The sequence below is a fragment of the Bombus fervidus genome, chromosome 4 (assembly GCF_041682495.2).
Source record: "Bombus fervidus isolate BK054 chromosome 4, iyBomFerv1, whole genome shotgun sequence".
NCBI classification, from domain to species: Eukaryota; Metazoa; Arthropoda; class Insecta; order Hymenoptera; family Apidae; genus Bombus; species Bombus fervidus.
In genome coordinates, this window is record NC_091520.1 from 18,251,404 (window position 1) to 18,275,728 (window position 24,325).

Consider the following 24,325-nt stretch of genomic DNA (forward strand, 5'->3'; position numbering starts at 1 on the left):
AAGGGTAAATTCAAAGCCACTCCCGATCCCCGCATCACCCCGCTCCTCTGGCCGTGTCCCGTTTTATTCTAGAATTAATGAAACACGGTAGCGTACGCCTGTGGTGGTGGTTCTTGAAAACCAGCCTTTCGCTACTCTCTGGCAATTTCAAACCGTGTTTTTCAACCAGACGGCTCAAAAGCAACCATTGCCGCAGAAACAGTTTCGGTGTCTTTATCACGGGCCGGATTATTTATCACTGGCGTGCATCCGCGGACGAATCGCGTGACGGATTTATTCGCTGCCATTGTTAATTGCTCGTCAATGTCCCACGGGATGAATGTGTAACACACGGTAGAAGGGAAAAACGTTTGGCGCGCGAGCGCTGGAATGTCCAGGCTTTATTCTCCGAGTTACGAGGTCCTTCAGCGTGGCCGTTCCACTTTGCACTGACCTAATCTGATGTTTACCGACATCGCCATTCCCGTTTTCCTAACCGAGAGAAACTTCCAGCTTTGAATTCGCCGTATCTAATTATTCATCTGTTGCTTTTCTCTGAAATTCTAACGTTGTTCCGTGATTTCGTTAAGTTTGTTCCGGGTTTTTCAAAACTATCATGTTAATCGAGCGACATTTGTGTAATAAAAATCTAACAAAAATTAATTTATAGATGCTACTGTATAGAGTTAGAGAATAAGAATGTCTTTCTAGAAGTAATTTCGAGCCTTATTTCCAAGGCTTCCGTATACAATAGTGTGACAACTAACGGTACAAGTTGCAAACTACAAATGCAAACTTGTTTCTATTGCGTAAAGTATGTTCGTTTTTGAATAAATCTGGATTACACACAGGTAAAAATGTCCAGGAGTACTCAGACGAGAAGCGTGCAGGTAGCACGCAGGGCGACAGGGTGCGCGCACCGTGTGGATGCAAGGGTTCGCCGTGGTCTCGCCCTTTCGCGCCCTTCTTGCGCCATTCTTTGCTCGCAGCATCGGCGCATGAACGGATGCTAGACCAGGCACGCGTGCACGCATGTACGCACATCGGTACGAACCACACGAATATATACACGGACGAAAGAAAGTCGCGTCGATGAATTCTTTGATCCACCCTGTAATTAGTTGGTGGCAAGGAACGCGCGGCGAGCGCCAGTTCCCCGTTAGAGGAGGCCCTGTAGCGGCAGAAGCTAGCAGCCAGCGAGGGGGTGGGTAGTAAAAATGTTTGAGTGCCGATCAAAGTAGTACGACTGTGCCCTGTGCCGGACTCGGCGGGGGCAGCAGCCAAGGGTGGCAGTGCTAAGGAAAGAAGAAGAGAAGGGGCTGGACGAGAAGAGGGGAGTTCACCCCCGTCGTCGACGCCGCCACGCGCTATTGCCGGCTAGCGTGCCATTGGCGTAGCTTCCAACGACTTTTTCCTCTTTTTCTTCCTTTTTCTCTTCTTCTATCTTTTATTTTCATCCTTGTTTCTTCTACGTACTTGCTTTTCTACTTCCTCCTCGATAGTACGTGTCTCGTGTAATGGAACGTTACGGGCGAAGATTTTTCGCAAGTTTCGCGGTGGAATGCAGGCGCAACGAATCTCGGTGATTCGTCGCTGGGACGCGTCAATACGTCTCGAGGGGTAAACACGAACATTGAGCCTGGCAGTAAAAAATTCTCGGGGGATCGACGAGTGAGACAAAGAACGGTCCAAATAATTCGAGACGACACTACGCCAGTGTTAGAGAGCGCCGTATGACACGTCGAGAGCGGCACTCCGCGCCCTCAAAGCACTGCCGCCATCGTCGTCGTCGTCGTCGTCGTCGTCGTCGTCGTCGTCGTCGTCGTCGTCGTCGTCGTCGTCGTCGTCGTCGTCGTCGTAGTCGTCGTCATAGTCGTAGTCGTAGTCGTTGACATCGTTGTTCTTGCGTCGTAACCGTCGTACGCATCCTGTAATGGCTTTGCTTCCACCGAGACGCGTATCAGTGTGAGAATTTAATGCATTCGCAGGAAGAGCGACGATAGATAAACGAAACGCAACGCGACTCGCTCGTTTCCACTTTCGATGCAACATTCCATTCTCGTGTATCTAAGATATCGTGTTTTTGGTTGTTTATAAGGAATTATATTTAAGAGATCGTTTTTTTCAGATCTTACGAGCGATGAGAGTAAATCGAATTTTAGGACTTGCAATTTACACTTTGTCCAGCGTGATGGTAATTGGCTTGTTCGTAGGACGTTTGATCCTTTCGGTGAATTCATATCAACATCCAATTACGCGATAGGCCTCCATCTTCTTCCTTTTGAAATTACAGAGACACATTTTTTGTAAATATTTTTGATAAAATTAGCGTTAATTTTTATCGAGATCCAAGTACGACCTCCTAATTTATTTTCGTTGTACCATTTCAATGGTAATTTAATTCTATGAATTGCGGCTAAAATATTTCAAACGAGTACCTTCGGTAAAATCTTTCAAGTATCAGAGATGTTTCTTCATTTACAACAACGATGAAAAAGCTACTAAATACACTAACCGTATTGACATATATAGACGTAAAATCTCTATAAGATAGAGAGGAAATTTTAATCCTCGTCTCGCGAAAGCGTTTTCCCCTGGTTCGTCCTGGAATCTCGGAAATCTGGCTAAAATCGTTAGAAACATTTTCAATAAATGCACGGTGGCGCGTGAGAGAGTAGGAAATCCGTTTCGAGAAGTCAGGGATTGAAAGAAGAGCGCGGACGCAAGTAGGTGTATGCACGCGCGTGTACACGAGCGATTTTATGCTCGCCAACCCTCTTTTCCGCGCGGCGTAAACCCTCAGACACGAGAGGGAGCCACGATGGGGGTTGCACTTTCAGACGTGAATTTTCACGAAGCGAATAAAGCGTGTTAAAGCCCGTGTTTTCATGACGCTTGCACGCCGCCACGCTCGAGTAATATCTTAATCCTCTTACACGAGAGAATGGTAACCCAAACTACGAGCGTGGTCCTTCCTGAAAAGTGGGGCGGAAAGATAGGTCCGCTGAAGGAGAGATCGTTGATCGGCAGATACACCGCTAGAATCTACTTATAACGTATAATAGTCTTTCCAGCCCAATCCTGTTTACTTTTAATTTGTCAAGAATGTCCGCGTTCAATGGAGTGAATTTAGTTACAGCGTTTCCTCGTTATATTTATCATAGCGTGTTTTTAGGGTTACGTCTGTTTCTCAGATCTAAGTTCGATCTTTGCAATCGCAACTAATTTTGATATTTTAACTTCATTCGTCTTTCCACTAATACGTTATATCTTCTGTATAAAGATCTTAACGTGTTTGCGTTGACACGCATTTAAACGATGATTCGACTCGAAACAATAATGGCCAAGAGTAAATTAAAACGACTCGGTTGATTCGCCTACTTTTACAAAATCGCAGCTCGAATAAGATAACAAAAAGATACAAAGAACTATATAACAGCGCGCAGAACTAAAATACGAGATCGGAGGAAATTAACCCCGACAAGAGAGCTCCGGTTGAATATAAGATCCGCTTTCTCGAAGCGAATTATTCGTGCCTCCGCTCTGCTCTCGCGATTCAACAGAGACATTAATACGATCAATTTAAACGCGGCGCGCAAGCTGACGAAGGAAACGGGGACGGGGAGGAGAGGAAATCCAAGATGAATATTGCATAAATTCGAAACTAACGAGGAACGGAGCTGATCCGGATTCGTAACTTTGTACTTTCATCGGGGGTCGGCGCATATTGTCTTTCTTGGCCGTGACGCCGGTGGCAAAGGGACGGCTAGGTAATATACGCACACTGTTGTGCCAGGAATCGCGGCAAAAGGTCCATTTAAATTTTAAAGTGGCTCATGAAGCGACGATCTGCCGAAGCCTAGGTCTCTCTCTCTCTCTCTCTCTCTCTCTCTCGAGCTTAGCGCGTACGGACGCCACAACCCCCCTTTCGGGTGAAAAGCATGGTAACCGCGATCGATTCGCATGGTGAGCGCCCCCGCGAATTCCGACGGAGGCATCGGGTCCAACCCCCGAGTGCACCCAACGCGGCAGTAATGCACCGAAACGTAGTTACAGTTTGTAACTCTATTTTGAGGGACATGCACGATGTACGCGGGCTGCGTGTTCCTCCCTATGGCGGCGGAACAGCTCATCCCGGCCCCCTTCTACTAGCTCGCAATATTCTCTGTAGATAACGTTAACGGTTATGACGATGTTGAAGTAGTGCGAGAGAGAGAGAGAAAGAGAGAGAGGGGGGCGGGATGGCGTCGAGGGGTGGTGCAGTAGTGTGGAGCATAGAGTCCCACTCTCTCTAGAGTCTCCGTATATGTATGTATATATATAATTTGAAAATTACCGACTGCGTTCAAGACCCAACCCCCTTTCTTCTAGCGTCGCTTTCTCCGCTTTGCTCGAAACGCCCGTAACATCTGTGTCGTAATTATTCGGTGCACGCTCGCCTCGAGAGCGTTCGACGCACCGGTTGATCGATAGAGCAGCGTTCGCTCGTTCGTACGCTGGTCGATCGTTTAAAGAGGTTCCTCGAGGGGCCAGTCGGAGGGTAGTTGGTTTACCAGGAGATGATCGCTCGTTGCGACTAAAATCGCTCTTTCAGTAAGACAAATTGGGCGACGAAGGAGACGTACGAGTTCTTCGTCTCGAATATAGGGAACGTTCTTCTTGGTCGTTCTACAGGGGGAAGAAGTTTACGGTACGAAGAGTAAGATAACAAGCTACGTGAATGGACGGTGATGAGTCGCGTTCTCGTTACGGAAGAATCAACCCCTTTCTCGCGGTCGATCACGCCAGAAACAAGATAAACCGAATTACATTGGACGCAGAGAAGCGATGATCGTAAATAACGGATGAACTAGCGTTAACCCGATATTCCAGCAACGGCGACCTGTCGTGATTTATGAAACGGCCCTAATAACGGACGCGAGCGTCGTAAATTAAGGAGGCGAGCATCGCCGCGCTTTAATTCGCCCGTTGTCTTCCCATCTGTTGGCGCGGATCATTGCACGTCGCGTCCACGCACGGCAAATTCTTTCCATCTGATTAATTTCCTAGTGGAAATTAATCACCGCGGAGGGGCTTGCGAAATACGAACGCCAGGACGAATTCGGTTCGTCGATCTACGCGGCACACGACGCGTCGAGAAACCAGAGTACACAGCACACGGCAGAGGGTTTCGAATAAGGGAAAGCCAGAAAAGGGGGTTAGGGGGCGGCCTACTGGAACCCCTCGAAATATTGATTGACATCCGGGTGACAGATTTCGCTGGCCACACACCACCCTTTTGCTCGTACCCAGAGCTGCAGCGTACACCGAGCCTTCGAGGCCACTGCTACACTGTTCCTTCCATATTCTTTGTCATGCTGATTTGCAGCGGTGCTCAAATGCAACCTAACATCTGGGCCAATATTATCTCCACGTATCTGAATCTTTACGCCGTGAATGTCATTTTAGATGACTAGATTTAGTCGGGGTGCAACGGAATTGCTAATTTGGTCGTGGTTTGATCAATTTGGCGCCATTGGGAACACAGATAAGATAACGGTGTAAATGTTAACGGTAAAGTTGTCGACTATCTGTCGAACAAACACGAATATACCTATCGACAAATCGTTATAGTAATTAACCGTTTTTCAAATAATAAAAGATATACATTTCTACGTACAATTTCCAACGTTAGTGATTGAATTCATAAAGATCTCAATTTTCTCTTGTTGGAATACAACGATATTACACGCATAGGCACGATACTCTTACACAGACACCCACACAGGCATTTGAACAGGACACTTACACAGGTCATACTCGTTACTGTATAGAGAGTGGGATTCAAAATATTTAAGGAATCATGGGTCACTACCTAAGTCTAGTCCGAGAGTAACTGACCAACAATCAACAATTTCCATACGTTGTTAATTATATCACTCGCTTATATACATTTGGTTCTGTAGTTCTGTTTAATAAACATCACTGAATATTATTTCAACGTAAACATTGTGTCTTCCACAGATTATTAATCTCAACTTTAAGATTAAATTCTAACATCTCTTTATTTCACAATGGAAATGAGCAAACCTTGATCAAGTCTAACTACCAATAGCGTATTGATATCGATATTCGCGTCGTGTATTTTTCATCGTATGTTCCATGCAGAGACGGTGAAAAGAACGAGAATGGAGGATGAAACACGAGCGATGAACGTTATAAGGGGGTGGGAGAAAATTAACCCGTCGCAAGCGTACTTCGGCGGAGGAAAAAGAAAATACGCCGGTGAAATATAAAGGATGCTAGAGGTTCTGTAATCGAGTTACGTCTCGTGATCTTCCTTTCTGAAGCTGCTCCTCGATCGTGTGTTCGTCTCCTTGCGCCGCGAAGACTGGTATCAATAACCTTAACGTTTCATCCCCTACGCGATTCCTTGCTTCGTTATTCATCGGTGTAGCGTATTTCATATTTTCATATTCCCATTATCCCCTATGTTAATTTGCTAACGACAGAATATGTTAATAATTGATAATTGATGTTCCGCGTAAAATAATGAAATTGCAATTTGCGAATATGGGATAAAGGTATTTCGAATAATATGAATAATTTAAACGATGTTAAACGAATAACGTAGAAATAACAATCAGACCATCTTCGACGTATTCCCGACTAGTAGCTCGTCCTAGTTATTTAATTTTTTAGCTAAGAATCACGTATATGAAAATAATTTAACGTTATTATTAATGACTGTTCTGCGTAACAACTTAATTCTGTGTAAGGTGAAATCGCGTGATAGATAGATCGTTGATTATGATATCGGGAATCGACGAAATTACACGAGTCATCCGCGAGGTGTCCAGCGGACAACCAGCCTGGAATCAATCGAAAAATCCAATAACAGTTGGTTTTAGCGAAAACGGATACGAGCAGAGCGCAATTACGCGATACGTATCGTTGACGTGTCGAGAGAGAAGCATATCGGTAAACTCGAAACGCCATTGAATTTCAAAACGAAAATGTAATTTCCACGGGGCGGTCGATGGGAGACTCGTTATATTCTACGCCGATGGCGTGGTTCGGTCTCGTGCACGACTCGATGCGCAATATTTCGATGTTCTCTCGCTCGAATGACCCGTCCGAGCTGATAAGGTACGACCCTTCATTGGTCCACACACTGCTCGTGAATATATATTTGAAATATAAAAATTCTGATGCTTCCCAACGGCGTTACCACGAACCGATGAAAGATTTGGTTGCAGATGCACGGACTTGTTCGATGGAATCGAATACCTTGATCGGAAATGTAGAGAAAGTCTGCAAGGGACACGCGTATCGTGAAAGATCGTTTTGGTCGTAGAGAAAATTTGAAGATTTTATTTCCTCGTTTGTAAGAAAGTATTTTTACTCGCGAAGTAACGTCCGAATTTATTGGAATACAATGACATTCGCGCGTGCAAGCGCATGTATGTGAAAACGTAGAATACTCTGTCGAACATCTGCACTGTGTTTAACGCCTCTTTCCGAGATACGAAGAACGAAAAGGAAACAGAGGTCAGTCCCCTAAAAATTATCAAGAAACGTGTATCACGATCGGACGGTTCGATCCTTTTCTTACTTAACAAAGAAAAAAAGAGAGAGAGAAAAAATTCGACAACGTCGAACTCGTTCGTGTACTTCAAACTCTCTCTCTCTTATCTAAAAATAGGATTATCAGTTTATAAAAGAAATCCATACACTTGGGAAAATATAATTTACAAGCCAACTAATTCGCTCTAATGGAATGTTGTAACCAGCCTGGTCAAACATTAAATTACCATGGTACTCTACTAAACGGTTGAAGAAATACCGCGCGAAGTCGAGCGAACGTGGACTGGTTCATGCAACGAGCCTGATGTCTTGAGTTAACATGTCAAACCAGGCGGCAGACAGGGACGAGGACGAACAGGCTACCAACGTGGCGTTTGTTTGCCAGCCACTCCGCTATCTAATAACGTGCAATTAGCGCCGGGGGTATAATTACAATTAATACTCGGCAAGAATTACCGCTTCCAACTAAACGCTTCGATAAACAGGTTCCACGACATCGTGGAAGCGAGACGGACGGACGTCCAGGCCTCACCGAATACCAAGCCGCGTTGATAATTCACCTGATGAAGCCTCTGAGACGAAACGCGGCGCTCGTTATCGCGTAAGGTTTCTATTTACCATCGAGTTAGCCAGGTATAATCTGCTGCAAGGTGCACGGATCTCAAGCTGCCGTCGCAATATACCGTTATCAATACCTGGAACCTGGCGTAACGATTAACATAATCACTGTCTCGACGGAAGCTTTCTCTTTCTCCGTCTATCTCGTTTTCGTTCCTGTACGAGCTGCTTCGATTCTCTTCTTTGCTACGATTAACTTTTTACCTTCTCGTATCTTGCCCTTGGATCCGACTTGTACCGCAACCATGTTATTAAGGGTTCTGCTTCAGGGAGGGATATTATGCCAGAATACTCTTTCGGTTTGCTTCGTAGATCGCGTGTTACCGGTGGCCAGTTCCTTCGCGAACGATTCAATCCGGTTACAAACATTAAGCTCTATCTTGTTTCCATGACGAACCGAGAATTATTAATTGATTAGAAGTCTCGACCAGGTGATTTGTTCAACGTTTTAATGCGACTTTGTACAGGAAATTGCTCGTTTTTGAATATTCCATGTAAGAACGATGTTTTACTTGCCTTGTAATTCGCTTTTAGTTACCTATGTCGTAGTGGAACGGAAAGTGATAACGGCAAATATTTGCATTTAAAAGACGCATACGTGATCGTAAAGTGTATGCTACAGTTTTATATCCGATATAAACCGATTGCAGGCTATGGTAAACCGATCGTCAAATATTGTTATTATCGCGATAAAATCGTTACGTTGGAATTATCGTTGCACGAGATTTATCTACTGATATAAGATCACATCCTTTACGTTCGTAAAGAAACCAAATAGTAAGCCTTCGATGAACGTAAAACGACCTGTAAAGTGAATCAATTTAAAGTTACTAGAAGCTCGAGCGGAAATATCTGACATTTTTCAAAGTATAATAGAGATACATCGCTTTGTACTAATGAAGTTTTAATAGTCAAGGAAATTTAGCTTAACGCTTCCTATATTTATTTGTCTTTACCTGGCGCAGCTATATCAGGTATATCGCGAAATGGCAAAGCATATTTCTTCTGGATATAAAATTATGCGAGCAGCTCTTCGCTTATGACGGATAGCGTTAGAAAATAAGTGATACCTAGCAGAGGAATACGTGTATATTATCAATTCGTGGTACAAGAAATTCACGCTTCGATAATTGAAAGGTATCTAAAATCCTAAATTGCAAATTATCACGTTACGTGGTAATAGAAGCGTATTTGTCAAACTAGAAGAACGTTGCAAGGGTAAATGAAGATAAGAAAAGGTTTTCGCGATTAACGTTGGCAGTGTACGATTTGAAAAATTCCACCTTCGATAATTACAAAGTTAAATAAAATTTCGAATTGTACCATGAATATAGTTGCAACTCTGTAACACGAATAATACGGATTTCCGTAATCGCGCAGCTAAATAAAACTGGAAAATGCAAATTATCACGTGATACCATAAACACGGTAGCCGCAACATAACTCGAGAAATTCCCATTTCAAAGCAGACGTTGCTAGCCATCCCTGTGTACATAATTGCAACCCTGTCTAATGACTGTCCATCAAAACGAACGGCTATCTGTGGAGTTTCCGCTTGGAGAGGCCGGTGCATTCGCATGCGGCTTGGTCAGAGTCCGGTTACACGCATCATGCCGAACAGATAAGAAAGGAAATCGCGATGGTCGGGACAGAGAGGAGGCCTGGTAGCGACGCGATTCTCGCGAGGCCGCGCAGGACGATGATTGTCTGCGACGGAGGAGGCAATTGAAGAAGTGACAACGGCTGAACGCTTCTGAATCATGTCACACGTCAAATGAATGCTCGGAAACTGTCAACCGGTCCAATTACGTCTTCATATCAATGGCCGACCCACCGACCCACCGTGCACGCCTGTCCCACGCGCAGCCTGGACAACCGACTTGACAAGTTCGATGGAAGCGATGAAAATTATCTGATCGGCTATTACGCGACATATCAACGCGCGTTTACGTCATCCTCCGTTGTCAACGCAGGCCCAGCCTCAGCGCTGTTGATCCACTGACACATAGAAGCAATTTTACGACCCTTCGAAGCTCATTGTCGATTACGAGCGTCTGACAATGCCGCGCCGTGAGATTCTTGTCGGATGCTGAACTCACGTGGATCGTTTCACGTTCTGCGTGGGCCGGTCGTTCGTAGTGGGCAGGAATTTCTATTTTTCTTTCGAGCAAATCGGGGAGAAGGAGTTAGCGTTTTGTCACAGTCTCTCTGTTATTGCGAAACACTTGGTTTACGAATATCGTGCTACTAGCCAAAAATATACAGTCGCTTTTTAATCGAGGGGCTGAAAGTCATACCGATGTAAACCACGTATTTAGATCAATAAATATATCGTCCCTTTAGCGTTTTACAGTTAATTATGTTACGGTAATATTAATTAAATCGTCGTCAATTGAGTTTATCCTCTGCCACAATAGGTTTTTATCACTTGGAACGATACAACGTATCTTTTACGATAACGAACACAGAAATTATTAGGCGCAATTTTGATTGATTATTTGTAAGGGAGAACATGATTAGATGGTATATACGTTGAAACAAAAATTGGACGCATTACTGATGCAGCAGTGATTGTAATTCCACACGAGGGTACACAAACGGTTTCTTTAATGTATGTGCATTACTAAGCTCGAAATCACCAGGCTCGCAGCGTATTTCGGAATACGGCAAACAATCGTCTGTAATTAGCATCCGGCAGTATTTGTTCACAAGTAATTACCATTCGTTTGCATGTGAAATGACGATTTAATAATTAATCCCTTTATAGCGTCATTTGACTATGGGATCTTTTCACATTAAACGAACCACAAAAGATACAAATAAAACGCAAGATTTACGACGCGATCGTAAAATAGATTAGAAAGCTTTACTTTCGCGTATCGGCAATATTGTAATTTAATAAATTAAAAATATCCAATAGCGGCTCTTTCTATTTCTACGTTAACATACTCTTTTCTGTTGTAAAGTGACATTAAAATAAAAAATCAACATAAGCGAACCCACGTCTTTTCCTGTAATTTTCATTTATAGTAATTCGAAAAGAATAACAAAAGTCAACAAACGCTAGGCATCTACAAAGTACCGCAGATACCAACTATCTGCCGAACTTTGCTAAACGATTTCCCATTCACTTCTAAACACCTAACGCGAAAGGCGAGTGATAAAAGGTACCGAAAAAAAGTCTCGTTAACGTCCTGCTGAAAATCCATTCAAACGACTATTTTTCCAGAAACGTTGGCCATAGCATACAACGAGTAACTACACAATAACTGGTCGATAATCACATAAGAACTCGGCAGAACGAAAAGATTAATAACTCTCGACGTTCGTTTTGGTCGACGGCGAAAATCCGATTTTACAGGATTTCAATTTGCAGAGGTCATTATAAGAAATTGCTGGACGTTCTAGTGGCGACGAAAAGGGGTCGGAGTTTCAGTAACCATTAGGAGAGGCACAACGTGTTTTTAACGGTAGTGTCGCCTTTCGTCGTCACGGTAAACATCGACACGTTTGCTCTCCCACGTCCCGTTAGAATATTATAAAATTACCACTTGACACGCTGTTTTACGACTGCCATGGTGATTGCGTTTTAATTCACATATTATGTCGTCCTAGCCACCGATTATCCGCGGAGAATTCGTGAAAATCCACCACATCCACCACGTTCTCTATTACTGATTGCAATTTATTCGATTTTTAATTATTTGTATATTAAACAATCCAGTGCCGGAGTTGCGATTAAGGAACGTTCCATTATCGTTAATTCTTTATCTCTTAATTGCTACGATCGAGATCAAACGCAGCGCTAGATTTAAACCGATGCAAGAAATATACCTGCGTCACTCAAATTTCACGTTTGTCTCTGTTAAATAGCTGACAGTTCGTAAAATCTATAGAAATTTTTGGAGCGTCATTAAGAACAGATATTTTAATCCTTTTAACATTTCAGCGTTGAACAGACACACACAAATTCACGTTTTTTATTCGTATTAATTAATCTAATTATGGACTTAACATATTGGATAAATATCTCCTAACTGTACGTGACTTCGTCCATAATGGATCGTATCTCAATTCTCATCGTATTTATTTCGGTGTATCCCAACAAAATTTATCCTAACGCAGGGATCTACCGATAATTCGTCATTCGTCAACACAGTGGGAAGTATTTCCGTGTACCATGCGATGTACCAAGCATTACACAGACGCACTCGACTCAACCAAATGGAATTTCAAATTCTACCCGATCCATTTCGCCAGCCTCCGACCGACGTACACGTGATGGATTTTGCCATGTTCTGCTTGATTTCTGACTACGAGCAATGGAGAATGAAGTTCTTGTAGCGACGTCGAAGCAAGTACAGAGGTCGAGATAACTTGAAACGCGGATGCCAGAGGTTGAAGGAATCTTGGAATTTTAATAAACCATGTTTCTTAATGGATGATTCGAAAAATAAGCGAGGTTTAAGTAGTGTCGTATATTTTAATCGATCGAATAGACTGGAATTTTCTATCAGTAAATGTAATCTAAGATATTTTCCATATGCTGTAGTCGGAAGATCGTGAGAAACTTATCTTCCTACTTGATCAAAATCAAGCATACGATGAACGGATAATATCACGAGATAAATATTATTCAAACTACTGAATTAGTTATTTGATTTCAAATTTATATTTGTACAAGTGGAGTTAATTAACTTGAGACTATTTGAATTCGAATAACGGATACTTGGAATAGCGTCGAGATGACGCTTGTTAAAATGTCCGTAATGAAGAAAGAAATTTTTTGGACAAATTAAATTGTTTAAAAAGGATAAAACAACGTAAGAAAGGAATAAACAGTTTTGAAAGAAAGAAGTGAAACGGTAGCCTTTAAATTCGAGTACCTGACTCGAAGCAGAATAGCGCGCCAATGAAGACTTAAAAAATTGAAATATCATTTCGAGTCGACTAAATAATAATTTCTCGTGGTAAAACAATTGCAAATTCCTCGAACCCAGCTTCGCCTCGTCTAACCCGTACGACGCTGTAAAATGAAACGTGATGAAACTCTATCGATTTCTTTGTCTCTCTCTGATATTTTTACAGAGCTCTATCGTAGAAGATGACTAAGATCGATAGGAATCCCAGGGAACGTACGAGGCGGATGTTGACCTCCCTTCTGCGAGACTCGCACGAGACGCCAATAAGAAAATATCCTTGTCGCCTGCGGAGACTGTGCACTGTGCACTGTGCACCTTCGGGGAAACAAGCAGACGCGTAACGAATGAATAACGGGCTCTGGTGTCCACTTTAAAATCGGAAGCGATAAATCGTCCCGTGGATCGAACGTTTCTAGCTACCGTCTGTGTCACGTGGCTCGTCCTATTCGAAGGAAAAGCAAACGGACGAGAACGCCATGCGACAGACAATAGACAGTTCCGTGTCTAGGCCCTGTCTCTCTTTTCGTTTCAACGACCGATAAATCGGCCGTTAAACGCTCGTAAAACTCACACCCGCAGCCACTTGTCGCGTCGGTTCCGGGGTTGTTGCGGACGATTACAGCACATCTTCGAGATTCCCGTGGCGCGTTTGAGGATAGCTTGCAAGCTTCTCGCATTTTCAGGTAGGGATTAGCCGGAGAAGCAGCGACAAAAGAAGGCACACAGCTTTCTTTCGTTTACGAACCGTGTCGTGTCATGGTCAAGCTGCCCCTCGAACCGTGTTTACGACAATAAGTAACGCGGTAAGCTCGTTTGACTCGCCTAAACATCGTCTAATATCCAATTTTCAACTTTGCACAGATTATCAAAACTATGAAACATTAATATAGCAACGAAAGAACCGCGTAATGTCTACTTTTTGGCAGCGAGTTAAGATCGAACGTCTTTATAAGATTCGAGAGAACCGATAAAAACGGAAGGAAATAAAAACGAAGAGAAGAAGATACGATCGAGTAAAGATCTCCACGACTTCTCGTCACGTTGCAAATGTTGCGAGGCTAAAACCAAGAAAAGCTGCTGACAATGATGACGATGAATGGCTTGCCGTGACTCGTTTTTTGATTCTTCGTGGTGTACAACTGGCTACCGTTGCTCGCCCTTTGGTGCCAAGGATATGATAAATTCTTTGTACGACACTATCGCGACTAAATTTATCGTCTATTGAAAATAATTTAACGATAGTTAATTCTATTTATTTACGTGAAAAAATAATAATTGTTCATGTCCTGGAAATATCATAGAAACTCTTAATATTTGTATTATATGATATACGATGTATTATATACGATTATAAAGTAGATAACTTAATTAAGAATGTCTTGATCGTCCAAGTAATCTTTCCGTGTGGTTGTCACGTTCGAAAGACGTCTGCTGAACGCGTCATCGGCAATCGCCGTACCTTTATAAACCACAGTTTCCTTCTGGTGAAAGCTATTCTCGTTACGAACAGATATTCTGCCTAACGGGTGCTTTCATACACCCTATAAATCGATAAGATGCGATACAAGAGCACCGCACGAAATACAAGCGTTATTTGCTTGGTTAGAATTTTGCTGGATCGCTTGAAGTTGAACGCGATGAATCTCGATAGACACGTTGTTGGCGAATGTGCCATCGATACGTTTGAACAGAGCGAGCGAGGACTGAAGCTACAGACCTCTTTACACATCCAGGCCGAGGACTTGGTAACGACAGCCGGCGAGCACACGCTCTATGGATCCTTGAACGGGTGAGACTGAACAGCCGGTGAATCGGTGCTGCAAGACACTCTAGACTCTAGACACCTAAAGCACTCTACACGCCGCCTACGAACGCAACCAAATGACGTTTCGCTGCGATACGCTGACGAAGCGTCGGTATTCCTTCGCTTCTCCTCGACAAATTGATGGTTCGATCCATTATACGTATAGTTTCAGTGTATGGTACCATGAACTGTTAGCGATTGTGATGTCGTAACAGAGCAGCGAAATTGTAAAGTCTGTCGATAACCGGAGTATTTGTGTTTCAGTTGTCGGAACAAAAGAATTGAAAAAAGGAAAAAAATAAAAATGCACGAGGACATAAAATCGGAACTTTACGAAAGAAATGTTTCATACAGATTGTCAATGTAATAATTATAGGTGTATTCGATATAGGCATATATGATAGAGAAAATGATCCTAAGTGTCTGTCGCTTGATTAATTAGTTTGAGATACGACATACAAATTGAAAAAGTTTAAAAATCTTTGCTCGCTCCTCTGTGATTTATATCGAATTGTCAAATATTCGAAAATATTCGTATTTTTAGAAGGAAGAATGCCTGGATAAGGGAGAAATAATTTGACGTCTCTGCAAACATACTTAGCAAAGCAAATGAAGCAAGCAAGCTCTGAGGAAGCTTAAACAAATGCTTAACTTGAATCTAGCATACGTGACACTGTCCTAACGATCACGACAACATCGATTTTATTTCCGAATATATCTGGCTTTGCATACGATTACTCTTGCAAGCATTCTCCGCATGCTCGCGAAATCGTCTCATTCTGCAACTAACGTCGCTTCGTAGTTTGATGCGAGTGCATCGAAGTTGCGCGCGATATTGCAAGCGTTACAGAGATTGCTTTCCTTCTGCATTGCGCACTTCTGCATTTCTGTGTACACTCTAACGGTTCTGCTACATTAAAAGATCAGAACGTTGCCACGCCTGCACGAAATTCTGATCCATTCTTCAAACAACCGGCTCAAATATCAAGTACATTCCTCTTCCGATATCAGTGATTCCATTCATCTCGCCCTAAAATAGTACAATTTTTCAAACGATAAAGAAACTAGGAAATTTCGTTCATTCGTTTGCTTGATTCGTGAAACTTGAATTGCATCTATATTTGAAATATTCTAACCTCGCGAAGAAAAATAGCCTGGGGTTATTTTGCAAAAAGGTTCCATTCTCGTCCTACTAAGTTGATTTTTCTCGACGATGCTTTTTTAAGAAAAAGCAAGGTAAGAAAGTGAAAATATATTCTCTTTTAAAAATGTTATAAAGTCAGAAACGTGTTCCGTGTATTTCATACGTTTATACGTTCGTTGAATTTGATGCGGATAATTAAACCATCGATCAAAGACAAAATGTGCAACGTCCTATCGCAAAAATAAAAATCTGTAGAAAGTCGTAAGTTAATGGATATGTAGAAATAATATTACGAATTATTCCATTGAATATAATTCGAAGATGTAATTCCTTGATCGAGGATAAATATCCAAAAATGACAAAATCCCTTAATCTCTTAATTCTATGCCGCGGCAAATATTCTTCAACCAGTTTGATAAGACGATGAACGCAAAGCGGTTGGACCCTTGAATTACGACCGAATCAATGGAACAGCCGCAAGGGAAGCGGAGTGTGAACAGCGGCAATGTTCCATCGTACGTATCCAAATATTGGCCCATTACATGATCATAATGCTTCCTCACCTCGTGTATTAAACTCTCGTTCCGAGCTCCGTAGAGTTTGCCCAGGGATGAATAAGGTAGACCTGTGTGTACATGCCGCTCGTTCTGATCTAGGCCACGTTTCCTTTTGTGTCCTGTTATCGGCTCTTGCACCTCGCACAATGCTCTCCCGCGAACACATTGTGCATGCAGTTCAACTTCTCTTGGACGGAACCCTCTGTTACTCGCGTTGTATTCGTTTTCTTGCAACAAAACGACCACTAGCTCCCTGAGAGAGACAGAGAATCGCTGTTTCTCTAGTGAAAATCACACAAGTTCCTGATACCAGCGTTTCGCGACAAACGCGAGTTCTCTTCCTCCGTTTACAATAATACACAGCTAGATATCCGGTCCCTTTCAAGGTATCACTTCCTTTTCTTATTCTCACCCTTCTTTACTGTTGGCAATATTCGTATTTTTCAAATACTCGCTTCTTTCTTCCCAAGATATTATATGATATGTATACCGTATCAGAGGAATTTTTTTCTTAAATTCCGTAGGAGAAAAATTGGAAATCTCCTTAATAATTCTTTGTATCTTTGTCAAAATATCGTAAAACTGCTGTAAATTTTTTTTCGTCGCGTTCATTTCATATATTTTTACAACGCGTATTTACGCTTGTATCCTGCGCATCTTTGGATCTTCAACGTTATAATACATACATCGTATATTGGAGCGTTGAGAATATTGAAGATCGTGGATCCGCGATGGTTAATTTCTTAGTACGATGACTAACCATTGATACATGGAACTACGAATATCAAGATCACGGGCAAAGAAATTTCGCTGTGTTTCAATCATTAGGAATATCGTTCGAAGAATGGCAAAAGTTCGAGGTTTCAAGAAAATACATTTGCAACGTTGAATCATCGAAATCGAAGCGTTCAACGGTAAATGAGTAGCACGAACTAGAATTGCCTCGGAGGACAAATAACGTGACACGTAGTCCGGCTTGTATTCCAATTTAGGACGTATTTCCTCCCGCGTCGTATTATTGATTTCCGCCCTTTGTGTCGCGTGATCAAGAAAATTGCCGTCACGCTACCGAGGAAGCACATCAATGCCGGGAAACGAGCTCGACGAAGGAGGGGATGGTGGTACATCTACCCCGGAACGGGTAATGCACCATCCGTCGCCGGTAGAGCAACTGCACGCCGAGTCTCGAGCAAACGAATTCACCTCCGGTTGTTCGTTTTCATTACCTAATGATCGGTACGGTTCAAGTCCGTCGAATTTTCTCTTTTCGAGATCAGTGAGAATTGAATAGACCGCTATGGCCACAACCGGTCGAGTATAATTAACAGGTTTTGAGTGGAAAGGCGCGGAAGAACAATTTTCGCTGAACATATTTCATTGAAAGTATCTTCTACGTATAGTCGATACGTTGGTCGGAAACAGTAGCTTCGTGAAAGTTAGAGAGCAACGCGGTTTGGTAAGAAAGAGACAGTACGAAGTAACGAACATACAGCAGTGGGTAGAATTTTCGAGTAAGGGGATGAATAGGGGTGCGTTGACCACGATATAATGTATCAAAGGGAGATATGATATAGTAGTATGATGGTGCAAAATATTTGTTGGGATCCCCGATACCGAACAAAGGCAAGTCTCTCTCGATTCGAATACAGTTTTGCACCTGGATGACTCGATTCGTAGTCGAGGGTCTGTCAAACGTAATCCGAATTCGAGTGCCGTATCAACTTCTATTAACATCGTTACTTCGCATTTCTCGATTCTTCTACATAAAACGCGCTTCTAAATCATATAATCGTAATACTCGTTTAAATACACACTCGACGATCTCCCTCCCGTGGTTGGTTTCTGGTTGGAACAAGTGGAAAGGCCACTTTAAACGAGGCGATCATGCAATTAAGCGTTTCGATTTTCGCGAGAGGCAAACGTCAGCAGCGTCGTACGGTGGAAGCGGCAACGAGAATAAACCGAGACGGGAGGACGGCGAGGGTTGGATGAGAAAGAAAAAGAGAAAACACAGAGAGAGAATACACCGTCCCGTGGGATCTGTTGGGCATTGTCGAGGGGGTTGTTTGGTTCGTCGCCCGTCGTTCGAGGGCGCCACCGTTTTCCCTCTCTGGCACACCTCCCCTTTCCGTTCTCGCCCCCTTCTCCACTGCCACCTCTGTCCATTCCTCTTGTCAGAAAGGAAGAGGGGCACCTTTCCATGGAGGTGGAAGGGAGGGCGGAGGTTTAGCTCGGGACTGTCACTCAGTGATGGATGATTCTACCCCAACGCGATCAATTCGCCTACCACGCGCGTGTACATGCCTCGGGGGTGAAACTCACCCTTCGTGCTCTTTCCCTTCGCCCTGTCGCGAATCGCGCCGCTTCCGACCGATCTAGCGGAAAGACGAATTTCTTCGTTGGTTACGTGCCATCGCTGGAGGAATGTCTTTGAAAGCCACTCCCTGCGAAAAGAGGAAGAAAACCGGGAGGAAGAAGCTCGAAGGATACTAAAGACGAGAGGTAAATGTCCCTTTAACAATCTTTTTATTGAAATTTTCCTGAGATATTAATGGAATATTCATAGCACGATAGACGCGGAGAACTACGAGGCACACACTGTACAGGGGAGATAGGATACACGGTTTGCAGGCGTATCGACTCGGCCAGCCTGAAACCAGCCTGGAATCAGCCAGAAACCAGCCAGAAACCAGGGATATTCGATGGCTTAGCGTTGACACGATAACACCGGTGTTGCGAAGCCAACGTCAATGGTGAAAATGCTAATGATAACGATTCATCTTTTCAGCCGGCGAGGTTCCTCGTACGCGCGTGCCTTCCACCGCACCGCGAGGCGCAATCTAATTTGCATAGTAAATTTTAATCAATCTAACCGCGAACCCGTGGTATACGCACGTACTTACACAGAGGTATCGTGTACACGTGTGAGCAGGTTGCGCGTGCATTCCCTGTGCGTAGTAGAAGCACGACGGCCAGGTAGGTGCACACGATCCGACGTGGTTGGGAGCTTGTGCCTCGCGTTCACCCCGTAATTACTTTCCTCTGCCGGTGCACGTCAATTCAAATTGCTTTCGAATTACCTAACGCTACGCGGTGGGACAGAGCCGAAGCGATAGGCGTAGACAGAGAGTGCGAAAGGAGGAAAAAGGAGAAACACGCGCGAGTACAAGCGAGCACACGCGTAGTGCAATAGAGAGGGGGTGAGGAGCTGACGTAAAAAAAAAAAAAAAAGGAAGAAAAAGTAGAGAGAGAGTATACGACACGAGAAGGGGTGGAAGCGAGAAAAAGTAGACAGAGGGGAAAACGGCCTAGCTCTCTCTTTTTCTGTATCCACGACGATGTGTGCTTCTCGTAACAAGCTCGAGAATTACTCGGCCTCGGTTCCGCTCCTGGTTACATAGCCACAGGCGTTTAGTTCATCGCTGTGCTGGCTGCTGCAGCTCGACCTGCCTAAAGAACTGAAACGACGGTTCTTTGGATTATCGTTGCGCGACAAAAGATAACGGCGCTTATCGCGTCGGAACGTTGGGGGAGAGAAAAATTCTCTCTGAAAACGCGCACACAGCCGCGTATTGTCGACTCGCGCCTCTACGTCGAGTGGCTAACCGGATTTCTTCTAGGCAAACGGTTTCCACGCGACGACAACTCGCATTGTGCCTCTTCCTCCTCTTTCTTTTTTCTCTACTCCGCGATTTTCACGGCGCTCGAGAGTTATCTGCCACACAATGCTGATACTTATCGACGCGCCAACGCCATTTCCTTCGGTAATTTCGAATTACGGATGCTTGCGGAATCATGGCTATTTGTGCAAATTCGTATTTTCACGAATGTATTAATCGAAGAGCTGGATGCTAAGTAGAGGTCTGTTTCACCTACTGAATTATAGTATTACATTATAACTGAATTATATTATAACGCGTACGTCGAATATCACGTATTTTTCTGTATTTTTCCGCAATTTAGTAACTACCGTTTCCTGTCGAAGAATCCATTTCATAGTTCCAATGCGAATTTTCCGAACGAAGAACGTATCACGATAAGACGTCAAGTTTGGAAGCAGAAGAATAACCAAGTACATCGACGTTCAGTTAGAGAACGCTCAATAAATGATCGCATCGAATCGATGTTCGTTGAACGGAAGAAAGAAGAAAAATCAATCGGCTGTGTAAAATTGGTTGATGCGTTCCGCGTACACATTCGGGAACAAGATTTATTTTAAAACACTGGGCTGCCCCTAACGATCCGATAATGTTAGAATGAATTTTCATACACAATGAACGGTATATCCGATGATACGTAAGCCCTTTAACATTTTCTCATTTTGCTTTCCACGATTATAAATCACGGACAAGGATCGGTGGTCATTCCCCTCTGGAGTGTCTGCAGAATATCCAAGTATCAAAGCGTTGAGGGAGCTATTACGTTTGCGTGATATCGCTCGGGTATCCCTGATCGATTGTTCATTTACACGAAGTTACGGTCACTGAACAATGTCGGTAGAATTCCACGAAACACGAAGAGAGCGACTTCTAGTCTGCGAACGCGACCGCGTTAATTAGCCGTCGCTTAATCCTCGTTGTAGCTCGTCGCAACCGGCGATTTACTCTGCCAACGTTGCGATCTTAACGATGATTTCGCAAGGTAGAATCTCGAGAGGATGAAACGCATTGAATTTTAATCGAGACCGTCGCGTCGCCTCGCAAACTGTCCGTCGCGACACGGAGACGCTTGATAACGGGCAATCGAAAGTCTCGCACGTTTTCCACAAGATCGAACGTTTAGACATCAAGAAGAAAGAAACCAGCTACCAGCTAATCCTTATACTATGAAAATAATCGATGACAAAGTTTAACGATAAAAAGGAAATAGAAAGAAGGTTGGTTACTCACCGTAGAAAAAAAAAAGGAACGCACTCGGTCACGAAGTCTGGAAAGACGGAAGAGCGTAGGAAGACTTTTTCACCAATTCGTCGGAAATCACCAGTTCGACAACGTTTTCACCGATCACGGAGGCGCGCGTGAAAAACGGGCAAAAGTTGGTATTCACGGAGGTGGAGGAACACTCAAGACGAGGAAACCGGCACTTTCGGTGGTGTTCGTTGTGTGTACGTATACATATACGTGTAGGTTAACCTTGAAAAGGCAACCCGGTTGCGACGATACGCGAGGCTGTTTTGGGTGGCGTGCTGGTGCAGCGGGAGCGCGACTCCGGCTACGCCTCCTCGTGACTGCCACGCGAACCAGAGAAATCGATAGAATGACCCCGGCACATGCGTGCATCGTGTCCCCGCGTCTCGCGGAGTCCGCGTACCAGACCGGTAGGAGGAAGCGGAGGAAACGGAAAGGAGAGAACGAAGGAGTAGACATAGGAAGACGAAGACCGGCAGGAAGATGAAGAAGAAGGGTACTAGACGTCTCTCCCCCAAAGTAATGGGAATTTCTTTTCCATTTGCTTTTTCTTTCTCCCCTCTATCCTTCTTCTTCTTCTTTTTTCTTCTTTTTTTTTTCAAGCTTACCTCTGTGTTTCCATCCCCTATTTTTCCCCCTAACTGGAACCCTATCCCCTGGCTCTTTAGCCGCTCTCGGAACGCCCTTGCGACTCGTCTCTTCTTCCGGCCTCGTATACCGCCTAACAAAGGCTAAGAAGGTCTAGGAGAAGCCGAGTTTATCTTACCGATGAAAATGGCTGCGGTTGCTACCTAATCGTCAAAGTGGTCCGAATCGACGAACGCTCGCTTATCAACGTTACGCCAAATAGACAGAAAAACCAACAAGACTGTTTCTCTTTGAAATGTCTAGTGTCCCTCGACGTCTCTGGCTCGCGTTACCTTCTCTTAATTAAGTTGGCCGTTTTACCGCGGTTCGCATAAAAACGCCACTATTTTTTCTCGCCTCTGTAATTTGGTGGGTAGAACATCTAACGAGCTCGTATTTTGTCCGCACGCTGTTCGGTCGTGCTACGCCTTGTTTTCATCGACGAGGGGAAAAGGGCGCGAAAACGAAGGAGCGAGAGCAAATCTAGCAGAAACTCGACGAGGAAGTGTTCGTTTGCACACTTTAGAAGAGAGTTTACCTTTCGACGCCGCGAGTTTCGACCGTAGCTGGCGATGATCAAAGCGGTATTATAATTTCGAAACTTACACCTGGTTAATTAAGCGCGACGAATTCTGTGAGAAGAAGAGGAGTCGTGGGTTGGTGACTAACCTCCCTCCTCCCCTTTCCAACGGGCAAAGTTTAAACGTAAGACAAACACGAACGAACGTGGCTGGATAAGGTCCAAGAAATTTATCGTTTGGAAAGGCTAACTGGTGGCCGCGCGCGCGGCAGCTTGTAAATTCCAACCCCCGATAAATTCAGGCGTACACAACGGTAAATTTTCATAAGGAAGAAAAGCTAGCTCTCGCAGTGCTTCCTTTCGCCGTATCGGTCATATACGCGACAATTTATTACCGATCGGGGCTGAAATCTTGTTTTTCAGCTGCACCGGATGAATCGGGGGTAGGCAAACGTTTTAGCAAGCGGTGATCGGCGTGCTTGCTCTTGGATGAAAATCGAAACGGGTTTTCAAGCTCGTGATATCCGGAAAAAACAAGAGTTTGACGTAGCTTTTGCACATTTTGCCATGTTTACGAGAGTTATGAGCCGAGTTCGACGTACAATATTACCGCTGGAGGTAAATTGGAAATCGATCGAGGTTATTTGCGAAGAAAAATTAAATTACGATCGTAGCTATTTCGTAATACGGTGATATTTCGATTAAGCGGCTTCGTTGCGAACAAAGTAGCTGGGATGAATCTGGAGTCAGCGAATAATTGAGCCTTAGGCTAAATCGACAAATGTTAATTGAAATAATATATAATTCGTTGATATCTCGTGTTCGTTCTACGTTTTTCAAGCTTGTCGCAGAAATAAAACAAACGAGGAATGATTTATATACACCGAGACGATATTATATTCCCGACAATAACGGTTCGGAATACTTTAGAATTATGTGGAAAAAGAATTGTATCGCGTATGAATTCTACGCCGACGACAACTGACAATGAAACTCGGGTGAACCAAAACCTCGGTTAATCCATCAAGTACCAAGGTTGTATTAACGTAACGTTTCATTTCTAATTTCTTTTTACACATTATCGAATTCAACTGAATTCACGTTGTCATTATAATAGAAAGAAATTCGGAGAATTTCGTTGCTATTTCTTCTTCCTTCTAGAATTCGCTACTTCACGATGTTATTTTATAAAGTTTGGCAAAATTAAAGTATATTACAAGAATATGATATTTAAGTCACGAAAATCTCTCTTATTTAATAATACTCTTGTATAAGTTACATAATATTTTCAACCAATCATTTTCATTTATCGTTATATCCACTTTAATAACCAATCACTGTTAATAATCGGACACCGGTTAATTAACCCTCCGCTATATTCGTATGTCACGACGAAATTGCGAGTCCTAGCTATTTAAAGCATTTCCATTCAAGACTTTGTTGCGTTTGTAACTTGAAGTTTGTAGCAGGCTGATCACGAGCACGAACAGCAAAGTAAAAAAATACAAGCAGATCCGTACGCTGCGGAAAAGTTTTGCGAGAGTGGGCAGAGCGGGGTGACTGCGAAATGTGCAGAAAGGCAGGATGTACGACATCGGAAGACGCGGCGTCAAAGAGGAAAGGACTAAAGGAGAAAGAGCAGGACGCTGTTGGATCTGAGCCAGGCTGCATTTTCGAATAG

At 43.5% G+C, this 24,325-nt stretch overlaps 1 protein-coding gene across 1 annotated transcript in view; it reads right to left on the reverse strand.

Annotated features, from left to right (window-relative positions):
* Positions 1 to 21,776, reverse strand: part of Fz2 (frizzled 2) — a 133,207-nt gene extending 111,431 nt beyond the window's left edge. Inside the window, exon 1 of the mRNA XM_072002801.1 lies at positions 21,476 to 21,776. The gene's annotated coding sequence lies outside the window, so the exon portion shown is untranslated. The remainder of the gene's footprint in view (positions 1 to 21,475) is intronic.
* Positions 21,777 to 24,325: the final 2,549 nt, after the last annotated feature.